Source organism: Haemaphysalis longicornis, unplaced genomic scaffold, assembly GCF_048455015.1.
Source record: "Haemaphysalis longicornis isolate Haplotype H1 unplaced genomic scaffold, Haemaphysalis longicornis Haplotype H1 scaffold_1, whole genome shotgun sequence".
Taxonomy (NCBI): domain Eukaryota; kingdom Metazoa; phylum Arthropoda; class Arachnida; order Ixodida; family Ixodidae; genus Haemaphysalis; species Haemaphysalis longicornis.
Window position 1 is genome coordinate 452,809,751 of NW_027526203.1, and position 15,349 is coordinate 452,825,099.

Consider the following 15,349-nt stretch of genomic DNA (forward strand, 5'->3'; position numbering starts at 1 on the left):
GCGGCCGGGAATTGAACCCGCGGCCTCGTGCACAGTAGCGCAACGCCTTAGCCACTGAGCCACCGCGGCGGGTAACGTGATAGCTTCACGCGACATCTCGCATTGCTGTGCGCTCCACCCACGGCACGTCTAGGTGGCCCTGTACGCAGATTGCGCATGTGCTAGGTGTTACAAAAAATGGAAGCTCACGCCAACGCATGGCATCTCTCTTCTAGTACGCCAATGTGCTAAAGCCTATGGCCTCCACTGTTCACGTAAAAAATCACAGCTCCTTGTCGTACGCCCTCGCCCCAAACGACACACCAAGGAACACGTTAGAATACCCTTTGATGGCCATGCCATCATTCCAAGCCCCAGCATCAAGATCCTGGGCCTACATCTCCTGGCCAAACCCAAGCGTGGCGTATCCTTGCAGCGCCTCAAACACAGCATCAATCAAATCATGCACATTATCAGGCGAGTTGCCACCAAGAAGCAAAGCCTCAAGAAATCCGACACCTTTCGATTAAATTCAAGCTTTTGTCCTCTCGAGAATCACTTACGTCAACCCGTGTCTTATTCTCGGCGAGGAGGACGTAAAGATGCTTTATATAATGATTAGAAAGGCGGTTGAGCAGGCCATTCGTCTTCTCATGAGTGCGTCCACAGAGAGCCTGCTTAGCACGGGGCTCCACAATACAGTGGAAGTGCTGATAGAGGGCCATCTTTCTAACCAGAAGTTACGACTGAGCATAACGGCGTCGGGTCGCCGCATCCTTAACTAGATTGGCCGGGCAGCACAAGATGTCACTCCGCTTGATGTACCCCTGGACTCTTGGTGACAAGAACTAAAGATGCTTCCTTTGCTTAGAAATATGAACCCCTTACACGACGAGGGTCGCCGAAAAACACGGGCTCACGCGATCAACACCACCCTCGCTGGGGATCATGCAGTTATCTACACAGACGAACTCCAGCACTAACCTCCTTCACCTTACCCTGACCTTTGCAGAGAACAACAAACTACCCTACGGATTATACAATCCAGCTCCTTCCCACACCCGGCGCGTCTTCACGTAATGCACAAGAATCGCTACAACGCTGAATGTAAATCTTTCTCTGAAGTAGAAACACTCCGCTACATAATCGGGGTGTGCTACTTTAGCCCTCATGACCCTCCTCTCTTTCCCTAAACTACCCAACAAGAGCAATGGCAGATGCTGCTGCCCAGCCCCTCTCTGCCTACCCAGCTTCAGCTGGTGGACAGAGCACAGGCGGCGCGGACTGCATATGGGCTCCAGTGAAAAAGGAACCACTCCCTTGGGCAGCGCTCTCGGCCATTCAGAAATCCGAATATAAGTATTTTCTCCTCCTGCTCCTCCTCCACCTCCTTCGTATCTGCAGCCGATCTCGTCACCTCCGTCTCCGGCGGCAGCGACGGAGAAGTGAGATCGTCTAACACAGGGTTTGAGCTGCCTTTTATTTCATAAAAAAAAGTTTCCACTCATGCCCTTCACCAATACAACTCAACAAACCACCATTCATGAATCATGCATTGATTTCAATTTACGAAGAATATCTCTTTGAACTAATAAAGGGTGTGGTTAAGTGCATTCCACTTCTCTATGGTTTCCGTAATGTAGAGCGACTTGAGTGAATTTAAGTGAAGTCGCATGGGTAATCATTTTGGGTTCCGTTTACAGCTTTGCTTTCCAACCACATTCACAGGGTGGATTGGCGCGATTTTTTTTGTATAAATGTTTCTTTCACCGTCATGTCGTTAAAGGCTGCTGTGACTAGATTTAAAAAAAATACACAGATGCTGTTGTGCGTGTGTGCACGTACAGCGACGTGAAAAATCCCCGATTCCCCGACTTCGCAGCCGGATACACTAAACTGCACTTGCGGCCGTACGTTCATGTGCGAACCGAGTGAAAAACGTAGTCTTGCAATTCTGAGAATAGGCGCCAGAGTAGACTGCGATCAATCGATCGGGTAAACTGAAATTACACAGTCCCTTTAGGAACACAGGAATACACCCGAAAGAAATTCGAAAGAGAACCGATATCACAATGATTATCAAGAGAAAACAATAAGAGAAAACAACAAAAATGAATTGGTGCCACCAAATGGATATTTTATTACAATAAACGTCCGTAATGACGTCGTGAAGGTGGCTTGTGCTGCTGACGTGGCTTCCTGTGAGAAAAATGCGAGCGGCATTTGGGTTTAGTTTTTTAACGCCAAGCTTCTCCAATATCCACTGCTCAAATTTATCCGTGAAATAATCCTACTGAGAAAAAAAAAATGTCACCACCGAGTCTGAGATGCGCCACAACCACTTCGCAAATATAAACCATAATGCATTGCAGAAGAGAGTTAGTGTTCGCGCATCTGCTCAGTGCCGCGTCCACGCTCAACTCGCTTTCACTAAATGAGTTTAAAAAGCGCTTTGCTGGACAAAAATAGGTCTGTTGAGAATAATATATTTGCCCAGTGTGTTTTGGTTCACATAGCAATGACTGGATACGCTGCTCAGTTGACTACTAAGACGGAGTATGCGCGCACACTGAGAATGTACGGCCTCACGTGTAAAGCAAACGTTAAAGGGGTCCTGAAATACCTTCCGCCGATGCATGGATGTACATGTAACCAAATAAAGCAATGTATTAGCAATCTCCTCCCGCAAGAATTTTGTTAAAGCGATGAGTATTAGCTGAGAAATCGTAAATCAAAAACCGCGCATTATCGTCGCGCCGCGTTTCCCCCTCCTTTCAACTTCTCTCCGCTGTTGACGGCGCGAGAGCCTTCCCTCCCATGATGCTGCGCTCCTCAGCAGTGACGTACTTCCGCTATTGCGCTGCTCAGACAGCCTTCTGCTACGGGCAAGCTTTGTTGACACCATGAATCCTGCACTCCGCTCAAGGCTGGAAAAGCAGGTGGCAAAATAAACGTTCTTAAAAAAAAATCTGGCCGCATGTGTGCGGTGGCCTGGCCTTGTCCTTTTGCGGTGTACGTTGCTGCAGTTGCTATCGGCGTCACGTGACTTTTTAACGGCGGCGAACTCGCAGCCACACGGGGAGGACCGTGCGCTCGCTCTCTTTGATGCACCGCGCACTGTTTATCCAAAAAGCGCCGTATCGGATGTGGCCCCGCTGGTGCCGGGTCTTATTTTGCGGCGGTGGTAATTCCTGACGGCGGCAAGTGAAAAACACATTTTAAACCGATACAGAACCCGTGCACAAAACGCTTCAATCATGTGACCAGTTCAGCTTGGGGCGACGCGTGGTGGAGAGCGGCAACGTTGGCAAAACATGCTCCACCGCGGCTCTGAGCTTTCTAGCGATGGAGCGAGCGCCATTTCTTTGACAATCTTAAACATCGGTTCCCTTGGCAACAAGGCACAAACCACTCTAGAAGTCAGTTACGGTTCTGTGATCCCGGTTCAGCTCGGGGCCCCACCTCGCGACATGTGGGCACTGCAGGCGTACCACTCACTCCCATTGGGAAGTGCGAGATGCGTTTGGCATTACAGGAGGCGATGGTGTGTGTGTTGTGGACGCCTTTGTTTCGCAATGAAATGCGACGTTGTGCTTCTGCGGGTGGTTAGTGCTTCGTGGTCTGGATTATCTTTCTCGAGCGACGTACGACTCAACCTCGCATGGGGTATGTGCAGTGTGCGTGGCTAAAATCCATCTCGGCTTGTGCGCCAGAGTTAAGTGACTCGCTGTTCGTCCCCGCAAACCGCGCGCGAGGTGAGTGTCGAATTTACGACGGGCAGGAGGAGGCAACCTATCGCCTGTCAATCGCGGTTCGGTTCAGACTTGCAACGCATGTTGTGACGTTGTGTTCGTTCGAAACGCATCTCTGGATTGTTTTGAAGTTGAATAAAATGTGTGCGTCAAACCCGGGCATTCGGTTCAGGGCGTTCTCTGCGATTGCACGAAAGAAGTGCCACGGGGCTTCAACGCTTTCTTTATGGAACGTACTCAAGTAAGAGAATATCCATGTCGTGTTATGGCCGTGTTGCATTCAATACAAACGGTTAAGCGTTTGTTTACACTCGTTTCGTTTGTCGTAAAATGTTCAAGCACTCCGGCACTACGCTGGCAGATCAGCTGGTGAGCCGACGCTGAGCAGACGACTCATCTCTTGGCCGCAAGTGCGTGAAAAAGTCGCCCAATAGCAGGATGTCTAGCTCATGACGACCATCTGGGAATCGATGACGTAGACATGTGAAGATAGCGGCGTCCAAAAACACGAAGGGAAGAGTGAGAAAAAAGCGGCAAACTTTGCAACAAAAGCGTGAGCTTTCCGCTGCGCGTAAAAGAGCAATACTTGGCACAGATGACGTTGACGACCCAATCTAACGATTGCGCTAGTTCATTTAGTGTGCTCAAAACGCCTTTCAGGGCCCCTTTAAGATGTAATTAACGGTCCTCTATGCACTGTGCATACACGGAAGAAAGGGCGTACAGCCGTTGCGGTGCGAATATGCGTTTAGGCTCCGTGCAGTCACGTTTGCCGAGCGAGCGCAGCGCCATCTACCGCGCCTCCGCGCAACACTGGGTAGGCCGGGCCTCACCGTCCTGGCCAGCCGCTTGCTTTACACACTGTGCCCGCGCCCTTGCAAAGGCGTCTATCAAGTGGTTAGGTGCGCTATAAGTGGCTTAAGTTTGTGGGATACGCTGCAATGGCGACAGGATGGAGTGTTATCGACTGAGAGGCGTTAAAAGAAACAAAGCCCTGAAGGAAAGCTACCGCCTTCGCTGCCCTGAATCGTCCGAGTTGGGAAGGCTGGTCACAGCCTCACAGGCGGCACACGTCTCCGTAAAATTTTTAGAAAATATAACGGCGATGACTACCAAGCAGATTACATGCTGCTGTCAAAGTAAAGTATATCGGTTTGCCAGCTGTTAATAGTCGCAAGCTTACAATAAATTGGTTGGTTTCTCTGCATCGTGCAGGCGTCTTCCGCGGCGTTTATAATGAAAATTCATGCGGCACGTAACACTCAGCCATATTTTAATTGTAAGAGAACTAATTGATGGCTGCAACATCTTACCCCTTTTTTTTGGAAAAAAATATGATTGTTTTTAAACAAAGTAGCGCCATTTGTTTGAAAATAAGCTGTCAAAAAGTCGAAATACCTACGTCAGTACAAGATATAAAAGCAATGCATGTGGGATTTTTGCACTGCAAATAAATGCTGTTCAATAAAACAAAGTCGTTTTAACGGGGCTCACAACAGCAACATCAGAGAACAATAAAAAATAAACGAAGTTTATGATTATTCTAATATTTGGAGGCCGTCGTACCCCGTAAAAAGGAAGAGGTAGTATTAAATCGTTCACGGGCATTTCCTGGCGGGCTTGCAGCGAAACCCGTGTACGTTGTGAATGTATTCACGGAAAAGGAGACGGAAGGCACAGAGGTTGAGTCTTCCTTTCGCTCATGAGGCGATACTGCTTGACCTCGTACGCGGAGCAAGAAAACGTGCTCGGACGAACTGGCACCAGCGGAAATGAACTGTCAGGGGCGAGGAGCAGGACGCATTCTGGGAATGTTTGGCGATAATTCAAGCCATGAAATTGAAAATCGTCGTCAGGTTCGTTTCCCTGCCACAGCGGCCGCTTTTTCGATAAAGGCGAAAAGCGAAAACGCCCGTGTGTTCGAGATTCCGGAAACGTGAAAGATCCCCAGGTAGTCAAAATTAATCCCGATCCCTCCACTACGGCGCGCCTCATAGCCTGTCTGGCGTCGGCGGGTTGAAACGCACAATAAATCAATCGAAAATCACCGCCAGTTCGTTCGCAGCTCTCGATGCTTCGCACCCGCCTGATACACATTGGAGCCCGCGTATTTAAGGTAATTATACTTGCTTTGAAGTCAATGCTCTAGCACGTAGCGCAGCGTACAGACCGCACTACACCCAAACAATCGATCCTGTGAGACGGAGCACCGTACTCGCGAAACCACGGTGGTCCGATTTCACGAATACAAACAAAACGGCTTCTCTCCAATGCTGTGAACTGCTAATTAATTTGTGCTTTCTAGCTGAAACACAAATTCACTGGAAAAAAAACAATGTGGAAACGTGAAAACGTGCGCACGAAATGCTCCACCTTGTTCTGGCTATGCTGGGAAGTCAATATCGCTTGACCCCTTCCTCCGTACGCGTAGTCAACAGTTCAGTCCTTCAGTCTATTCCTAGCCCGGTGCGGTAGAATTACTGCCGTGTGTTTTAGTTAATATAAAAGTTAAAAATTACGTATTCTACATTTCATCTGGTGCCGCCAATCAGGAGCGCAACCGAAACACGAGCACGCTGGCGAGCGGCGGCCGGCTCAGTATTTTTCTTTCTCCCCGATGGCGGCGCCAGGTGTCGCGGCTCAGTGTCGCCCTCTGTTCACTGCACGGCGCCTATAAGAAATTGCGAATCAAGCTTACGTCAACGGCGCGGTCACTAGATTAGCTGCCCTTACATTGTTTTACCTAGCCGCATTTTTTTTCTCTTTACCGCCTCAATTTGCGCCGCACCGCGACCAAGCACATATTACGCAGCAAATCGCTCCAATGTCATAACAATGGGCTACCCGGGTCGCTAACAGACAAAATATGACTTCACACCAGAAAGAGCTTACACGCACTCGGAAGGAACGCACACGCTACATGGTCAGACGCAAGCTGCCGTAGGCCAAAACAAGCGCGAATTCAGGTGAACAATTCTTGCGTCAAGAAAACATTACGTCTACCGACTGAACATGCTACGCCGCTGATAATTATGCTAGCAGCTAGGCGCGCACAACGGTTACGACGTGACGAACTCGCCGCTGCGCGCAATGCCTACTCAGAACAAAGGGCGGACGACAGTCGCGGCGGGAATACGCATTTCTTCGTAAGTGACCGCTCAAGCTTGCGCAGAATTTAACAAAGCGAGAACAAGCATTCAGAAACTTACCTCGCTAAAGAGTGATGGCAGCGTCGGCTTGAAGTATGCCCGTTCAAATCTATGCAACCAAACTTTTCGCCTTTCTGCGTCGCGTTTCCCGGACGGAATAACGAAGTCTTTCGCTATCCCTGACCCTATTCGCGCTGCCTATAAGGCACAACACATCGGCACCGCGAAGCAAGATAAAGCGACACACCGATGCGACATTTGTTTGGAACCAGCAGCTAATTCTTACTTCGCTATTCGCTAGCGCCTACGCTAAAGCCGGCACTGAAGCTGCGCAGCCAAAGATGGCGCCGCACCGGCGGCGTTGCGCAATGTCCCAACAGGCGAGACGACCCTGCCGCGGAGGCAGTAAAACAAAAAAACGGCAGCTACCACGCGACTTTTCTGTTGACCAATGGCGGGCGTCGCTGGCCAGAGAAAAAGAAAATAGCAAAACACGGAGGTGGAAAGGAGCGCGGGTGAGGGCGAAAGGCGGCGAGATCATAGAATGGCGCTACCTTAGTAATTTTAGGGGCCTTAAACAGAATGGACCCGCGAGACCAGACGGGACTAGAAGAAGAGGAAGGACATTAACTCGATGGAGAGATGAAATAAGGAAATTCAGAGGCAAGGAATGGACACGGGCAGCACAGGACAGAAACGGGTGAAGGTCAATGGGGGAGGCCTTCGTCCTGGAGTGGACCCAAATAGGCTGTTGATGATGAATAACACTGACACCGCTTCTAATGCAAACTTCACTCAAATAAGCTATATATTCAGGAAAAAAGAGAATGGCCATGTGACCCACCAGCTCATTTTTCACACTAGAACCTACTACGTATTATGGGCAGCCGCACGATTGGCTGCAGCCGGTGAAATCCAACACAAATTAAACAGGGGTATAACCTTGCACAACGAGCTACTTGCGCTTTTAATGCATATTCTTCTTATAGCAGCAAAGACGGTGGGGTAAACAATGGAAGTTATGAATGCACACGTAAACATAGAAGCACTAGTGCGTACTGCCTGCACTATGTCGGTTATAGCAAGAGCTCTTGAATGTAAGAAGTTGCGAAACTCCGCTTCGAAAAACGACCCGCAACTGGACTTCCCCCAACTTTGGATCGTGCATACGGTGGCGCCACCGCGGCCACCGCACGCACTATCCAAAAAATCATACTAATTATTCAAACTGACAATTTAACGTTAAAATTTGTTTTAAAGGTGCTTAATTCTTTATTTTTGTGCTTTCGCAAGTTATTCGTTGCTATATGAACTCCGGTTTCTAGGTTGCGATTGTTTCTGCGTCCGCGCAACTTGTGTGGGCACTCCGGCACAACACAGGTCCGACCTGAAGTTAAATTAAATGTGCAGTTACCGTTTGGCCTACAGCACATTGTATGCCAAAACTAATCCAGTAGCCAATCAAGCGGCTCTACATAATCCTTTTCAGATTGCATAAAGCCGTTGAAGCCATAGAGTTTCATACTGATATATATTAGTATGAAACTCTATGGTTGAAGCAACTTTTTATTTATTTTTTTGCCGCCAGAAGACCGAAGATGACGCGCAGCAGACGACAATGCGCAAGCGACGGTTGACCCCACGGTCATAGAGTTTCTCACTAGTATGGAGGAAAACCTTTTCTTTCCTCCATGCTCACTAGCCTAGCTGATATTGAGAAACTTTAAGCCCAAGGTAGCATTTCTTTTTACTACTCTTGCTTCGTATGTATATACAACACTTGCAAAGTTGAACACATTGGGCTCCTTTGGCATAACAAGCTTATGCAAGCACTCAACACGGCCGGGCTAGAGAGGGAGCGCTCTCTAGCCCGGCCGTGCACTCAAATACAATTTTTCGCCCAGGTCGTCGAGCGGCAGAAGCACGTCGTATAGTTTATTTTGTCACCAACAGATGGCGCCACTGTAAAACAAGATCCAAAACAGTGGACCAATAGTAGGGCCACTTTTTGATGCATGGGGCCTATGGAGAGTTTCGCAACTCCTATATCAAGTAACTCTGGTTAAGCTGCACAGCTGTCTGGCGCTTTGAGCTTACACCGCTTACACTGGCTATAGGGTTCTAGGGACCCTACTGGCTAACTGGCATAAGCGACATTGTCCTCTGTGACTCTATTTGTCGAGCATATCCAACGTTTCAAGAAGTATTATAAACAGTGATAAACATTATCTAGCCACAAATCCGGTAAAAAAAAAAGTGAGGGTGGACAGCAGTCCTGAGCTGTATGGTAGCGCCATATACGAGGACTGACAGCAAAAACAAGGTGTTCTGCTGCTCGTAGGTGCAGTGTTGCTATGGTCCCAGATGATGTGTTGCATAACAAAATGTTGTCCCTTTGGAAATTAAAGTTGGATTGAAAAAGTAAAAGTAGCCCACAGACTCATGTTTGCATCAGTGCTTGCTCTGGATACGTCATCGCAGGCACCACGAAACACGATTCAGCAGGAGAATCAAAATTATGGCTTAAATTGTTTAATTTCTCAGTGAATAAAGCATCGTTTGGTGCCAGACAAGCACGGGGGGCACTATAAAACGCCAAATCTTTCGAATGAAACAAGCGTATTTTGCCTGCATGGCCACTTTAAAATTATCCTCTTGCACCTTTATCTTGCCTGTAAATGCATTTCCAAGCAGTAGCACAGCATAGAGAACCAAAAAGTTGTACAACCTTCTTAAAGGGGCCATGCAGACAAAATATGGTCGTTTTATTCGAGAGATTTGGTGTTCTATGGTGCCCCGAGTGCTTGTCTGGCACCAAACGATGCTTTACTCGCTACGAAATTAATAAATTTAAGTTAAATTTTTGACCCTCCTGCCAAATCCCGTGTTTCGTGATGTTTGCGATGACATAACAAGGGCAGGTCTTCAAGCGAACGTTCGTGATCTGTTAACTCTAAAGCGGACTGTGGAACACTTCTTTTACCGCTACTCCTCCTAGATGGTGCCACCATACTGCGCAGGACCGCTGTATGCCTTTGCTTTGTTTCTGACCGTATTTGCACCGGGCTTGTTTTTGTTACGGTTGGAAGTAATCGTTTCATGAAACATTCAGTGTGTTCAACAAACACGGTCACGTAAGATAATGTCACTTATGCCAATCGGCCAGTTGATTGACTGATTGATTGTAGGGTTTAATGTGCCGACGCGCAGCAGGCGATAAAGCATGCCATAGTGGAGGGCGCCGGATTAATTTTGACTACCTGGGGATGTTTAACATGTGCCGGAATCTTGCACACATGGGCGTTTTTGCTTTTCGCCTCCATCACAAAAAATTCACCCCTCCTCCCCGAAGGGAATCGTGAGGAAATGCGAATGCATTTCTTTTGCGCGAGAGTGCGCGGAATTTATAATTAATGAGACGGTGATTTGTAGCGTAACCATTTATTTAACACCACGCGGGAGCTCCGGCGAGCTCCCGCGATGCGAGCGCCCTCACACGCCCGAGCACGCTCCTCCTCTCCACTCAATCGCCGCTGATCCGCCCGCACCACCTGCTCCGGTTGCTAGGGGAGAGGAGGAGCGCGCTCGCTCGCAGCTGTTGCTACGGGAGAGGGGGTGACAGCGGAGAGATAACACCTGCGGGCGCGTGGACGCCGCACGCCGCCTGACATGGCTCGAAATGCATTCGCATTTAAAAGCGGCTGCCGCGGCCAAGAATCGAACCCGCGTCCTTGTGCTCAGCAGCATAACACCTTAGCCACTGAGCCACCACGTCGGGTGCCAATCGTCTAGTGTCGTGCGAGACAACCCCTAAGCGCCGCATGTCTGGCCAGCTATACAAGCACAGTGCGTGCAGTACCAACAGCAGTACGCACTGATACTTCACTGGTACTTCTAAGTTTGTGTGTACTTTCATAACTTCCATTGTTTACCCCACCATTCTTACTGCTATTAAATGAATGTGCATTACATTTAAGCGAAAATAGCTCGTTCTGCAAGCTTATAAGCCATGCCTAAGTTGCGTTTGCTTTTGCCAGGCTCAGCCGTAGACATAATATGCACAGACATAATATGCACAGCTGTGCGTATTACGTCATAGGTTCCAGTGCGGGAAGCGAGCTAGTAAGTCACACGGCCATCATTCCCTTTTTTCCTGATTACATAGCTTATTTGAGCGAAGTTTGTGATAAAAGTGGTGTCAGTATGATTGTAACGAGGCAATCTTTCAAAAGAACCAAACTTGTGTTTTTGTCTGCATGGCCCCTTTAATGACCACAAATGGAATATCGAGGAGGAATGGTGATAAAATTCACTCAATGAAATCCCTGGCTCAATGCTGCTGCAAACATTCGAAGAATAAAATGCTATAGGGGAGATGCACTTGCACCTCAGACGATCTTCCACCATGGCGGTACACGACAATGACAACGAATAAGACGACGAAGCTTCGTCGCCGTGACCAGCCAGCGCCAACATCCGATACCACAGTCCCTGAAGGCCACTGCGTACTGTACACAGACGCAGCTCTTCTGCCGGACGGAGGACGGACTGCTTTCGTCAGTGCCACGCACCCGGAAATCAAAGGCTCGCGCTGTTACGCTACCGACACTCCGGACCCGCTGCTACTAGAGCTCCAGGCTGTTCATGACGCAGTCAATGCTGCAAGTGCACTCCATAACATCACGGAGGTGCATATATACAGGGTGTCCCAGCTATCATGCACCAAGATTAAAAAAAAGAGTAATGGCGTAACACGAAGAAAACCTAGTGCGTATTGTTTGCAGTACTGTGGAGAAGCGGACAGTAATTTTTTCGTTAATTAGACTTTACTAATTAATTGTAATTAATTATCTAACTCGAGAAGTACTGTCCTAATCACTAAAGTGTCAATGAGGCACTTGTAGGTACCCACGAGGGGCATTTAACTGCGGTATTTTCAGCGACGAAATAATTGGGTACTCATTTATTCTGACTGATAAAGAAAACCCGCGAAATATGAAAAATACCACGTGACAGAGCCTCCGCGCGCATTAACGCGCATCGTAAAGCAATGCCCTCAAACTGGCTGCCTCTGAGTTAGCCAGAATGAAATAAACAAAAGAAAGAAAGAAGAAATCGCGGCCGAGTTTGCGCCTCATCTGCACACGAGCCCGCGAATCTTGCTGTTGCTGCTCCTTCCATGCATGCCATTATCAAGGTGATGCGCTGTCTCTTCAGTCGGGTGACAGGGGAAGCAGTTGCTTTCAATCAGCTTATTTGGGGACGCTGCCGTACAATGCGCGCGGAAGCGCCGTCACGTGATATTTTTCATATTTCGCGGGTTTTCTTTATCAGTCAGAATAAATAAGTACGCAATTAGTTCGACTCTGAAAATAGCGCAGTTAGATGCCCCTGGTTGGTACCTACAAGTGCCTCATTGACACTTCAGTGATTAGGGCAGTAATTCTCAAGTTAGATAATTAATTTCAATTAATTAGTTAAATATCATTAACGAAAAAATTACTATCCGCTTCTCCACAGGACTGCAAACATTACGCACTAGGTTTTCTTCGAGTAACCCCATTGCTCATTTTTTGAATCTTGGTGCATGATAGCTGGGACACCCTGTATACAGACTCGCTCAGTGCTGTGAAGCATCTGAAGCAAGTAAAGAAGACACCTCTGATCTGCCAGCAGATTCACAGCCTCCACATAACATCAGAGCTAACGATCCGTGTACATTGGGTACAGGGGCACGGTCGCAATATACTGAATCAATTAGCGGACCATATTTCCCACTCTTCTTCCCCCCCTGAGTCCTCCTCTAGCCCCCTTCCTTGTGATCCGCGCTCCCGTCTTTTAGCCCGGAAATCTCTCCTGAGAAGGGACACACGTGCCCTAATTCCCCCGTGTGTCTGCTCCCTGCCCCCTAATCTTTCCCGGGTGGAGGAAGTTTCTCTCAGGAGGCTTCGGGCTGGGGTGGCCCTCACACCTTCAGTCACTTGGACTTGGGGGCACTCACAAGACGACCCAGGAACGTGTCCCAAGTGTCCGTCTCCGGCGGTTGAAGCTGACGCCAAGCATCTTTTGTGGACGTGCGCGGGAACGAGGACAGCTCGAGACCATGCGCTCAGAAAGGTTGGTCTCCGGTGGGATAAACCGGATGACTACAACCGCTGGGTGCAGGACGATAAATACTGCAGGTCGCTGATGGACTTTCTGCACGCCACTGGACTGCATGCATACCTGTAGATTTGAACACCTGTCGGTTTCGTGACCTTCTGTGCTCTTGGCAGCCCCTCTCTCCCTATTTTCTTCTTTCTCTTTCCTTCCTACTTTTTGCTCTACTCCCATTTTTAAAACGCCTCTCTTTCTCTTTCCTTCCTACTTTCTTCTCTACCTCTATCTTTAAAACGCCTTCCATATGCCGCGCGGCAAACACTCGTAATAATAAATAAAAAAAAAAAGATGCAAAGTGATGATGTTACTCTTGACATCCCCCCGAGTCGAAAGAGAGAGAGAGAAATAACTTTTATTGTTATGGCTGCACAGGTGCACACAAGTGGCTATACCGGGCTTCACAAGAAACGCTTTGGGATCATTCCATGCCAAAGGTCTCAGAGTTCGCTCAACCATTTCCAATTACAATATAAAAATATACAGTTACCCGCCGCGGTGGCTCGATCAGTGGCTAAGGCGTTGCGCTGCTGAGCACGAGGTCGCGGGTTCGCTTCCCGGCCGCGGCGGCCGCTTTTCTGATGGAGGCGAAAAGCAAAAACGCCCGTGTGTACGAGATTTCGGCGCACGTTAAAGATCCCCAGGTGGTCAAAATTAATCCGGAGCCCTCCACTACGGCGCGCCTCATCGCCTGCGTTGCGTCGGCGCGTTAAACCCCCACAATCAATCAATCAATATACAGTTGATCACGTGGCCGATTTTTGTCGAAAAAAATTTTTTGCGCCCCTTACAGCAATTTGAGAGTAGCGGAGTGACGAAAAAATACATTGCAAAAAAAATTTTTGCAAAAAAACAATTAATAATATACGGAGCATAGTGAAATAATTCCAGCAGATAGAAAAAGAAGCGCACTTTCTTGCTACAATGCATTGACAGTTGCTTCCGTGTTTGAAAATGAGCTTTGCAGTGGAGCAAAGTGGCATTTCTGAGCAAGATTAACTTTTTTTTTGGCCTTGCGCCTTATAAAATGCGACCATCATTATCATCATTGCCAAGACCCCTTTGTAGCAGGTGTGGAGAGGGCCCATCCATAGTTGACACGATGCAAACATTTTCCTGCTCTACAGACAACCCACTCCACAACACCCATCACACTTTTTAGGTGACAAACCAATGGTTTTTAAGCGGGTTTTTAGGTCAAGATTTAGGTTTATATCAGAGGTCACGTTTTTATAGCTCATTTCGTATCACCTATGATTATCGTGGCCCTACACACCAGTCATTTCATCCTCTAAGCAGTTCTATTTTTATTCGTTTTTTTATAGTTTCGCCTCGCACAAATTTTGAACCTTTGTTTGGCGCTCTTTGCCCCTCACTGGCTTTGCACCAAGAAACTGGAAATAATCATCATTAAAACATTTTTTACACCTATTAAAACCTTTTTAACCCTCTGCAGTATGGACCTTTTACTCAATTTCCCGCCGTTCCGGTACGCAGCATTTCGCTAGTTTCTAGCACCGCAAAAAAAAAAAAAAAAAAAAAAAATCACGAAGTGTGCAAGAAAAACTCACAGAATATTAATTTTTTTTCTTTTGCATTCTGCTTGCAGCTCCTTACCAATATTTAAGCAGCGTGTGAAACCGCTCGAAGCATTCTCCTGGGTGCAGGCCAGAGTTTTTACAGCAGGTTTTGCAGAACAGTTCCCCTCCTCCCTCTTTTGTTTTCCTGTCCCTGCAAACAGCACAGTCCTTGTTACTTTGGCCTGGCAGATTATAGATGAAATGGCTCGGCCAATCTAGCCTTTGCTCGCCCTCCATTCCTGCAGACGGGCCTCAATTTTTGGATCGAGCCCTCAGATCAGGTTGTGAGGTTGAGGTTGTGGTGGTACTGCAGGTTTCTCTGCTCTTTTTCGCCATGATTCTGCAGCTGTGTGCGCCTCTAAATAAAACTATTCACAATGAAAACCTCTAGATGCCAGAAAAAAAAGTTTTTGCCACCATTTCATTGACTTTCTCACAGTGTATAATGATCTGCACGGTGCTGTCTCCATCGCTGTCGTGGTCTTCGTCACTCGCTTCTGTAGAATCACTGCCATCACTAACTCATGGAGACACGCAGTTTTCTTCTCCACTCAGCGCTTTTGCTAAGTGCACCCCCGTAGAACGCACTCGATAAGGAAGTGGCCATGCTTCTCAGCAAACCGCGCACACGGGAAAACACTATGGTGGCTAGAATAAAAACGCTCTGCAATCCAGAAAGACCGTGCTGAGCATTGTGCTGCACCCTAGTGCAAAACGAAGAAAACTTAAACAA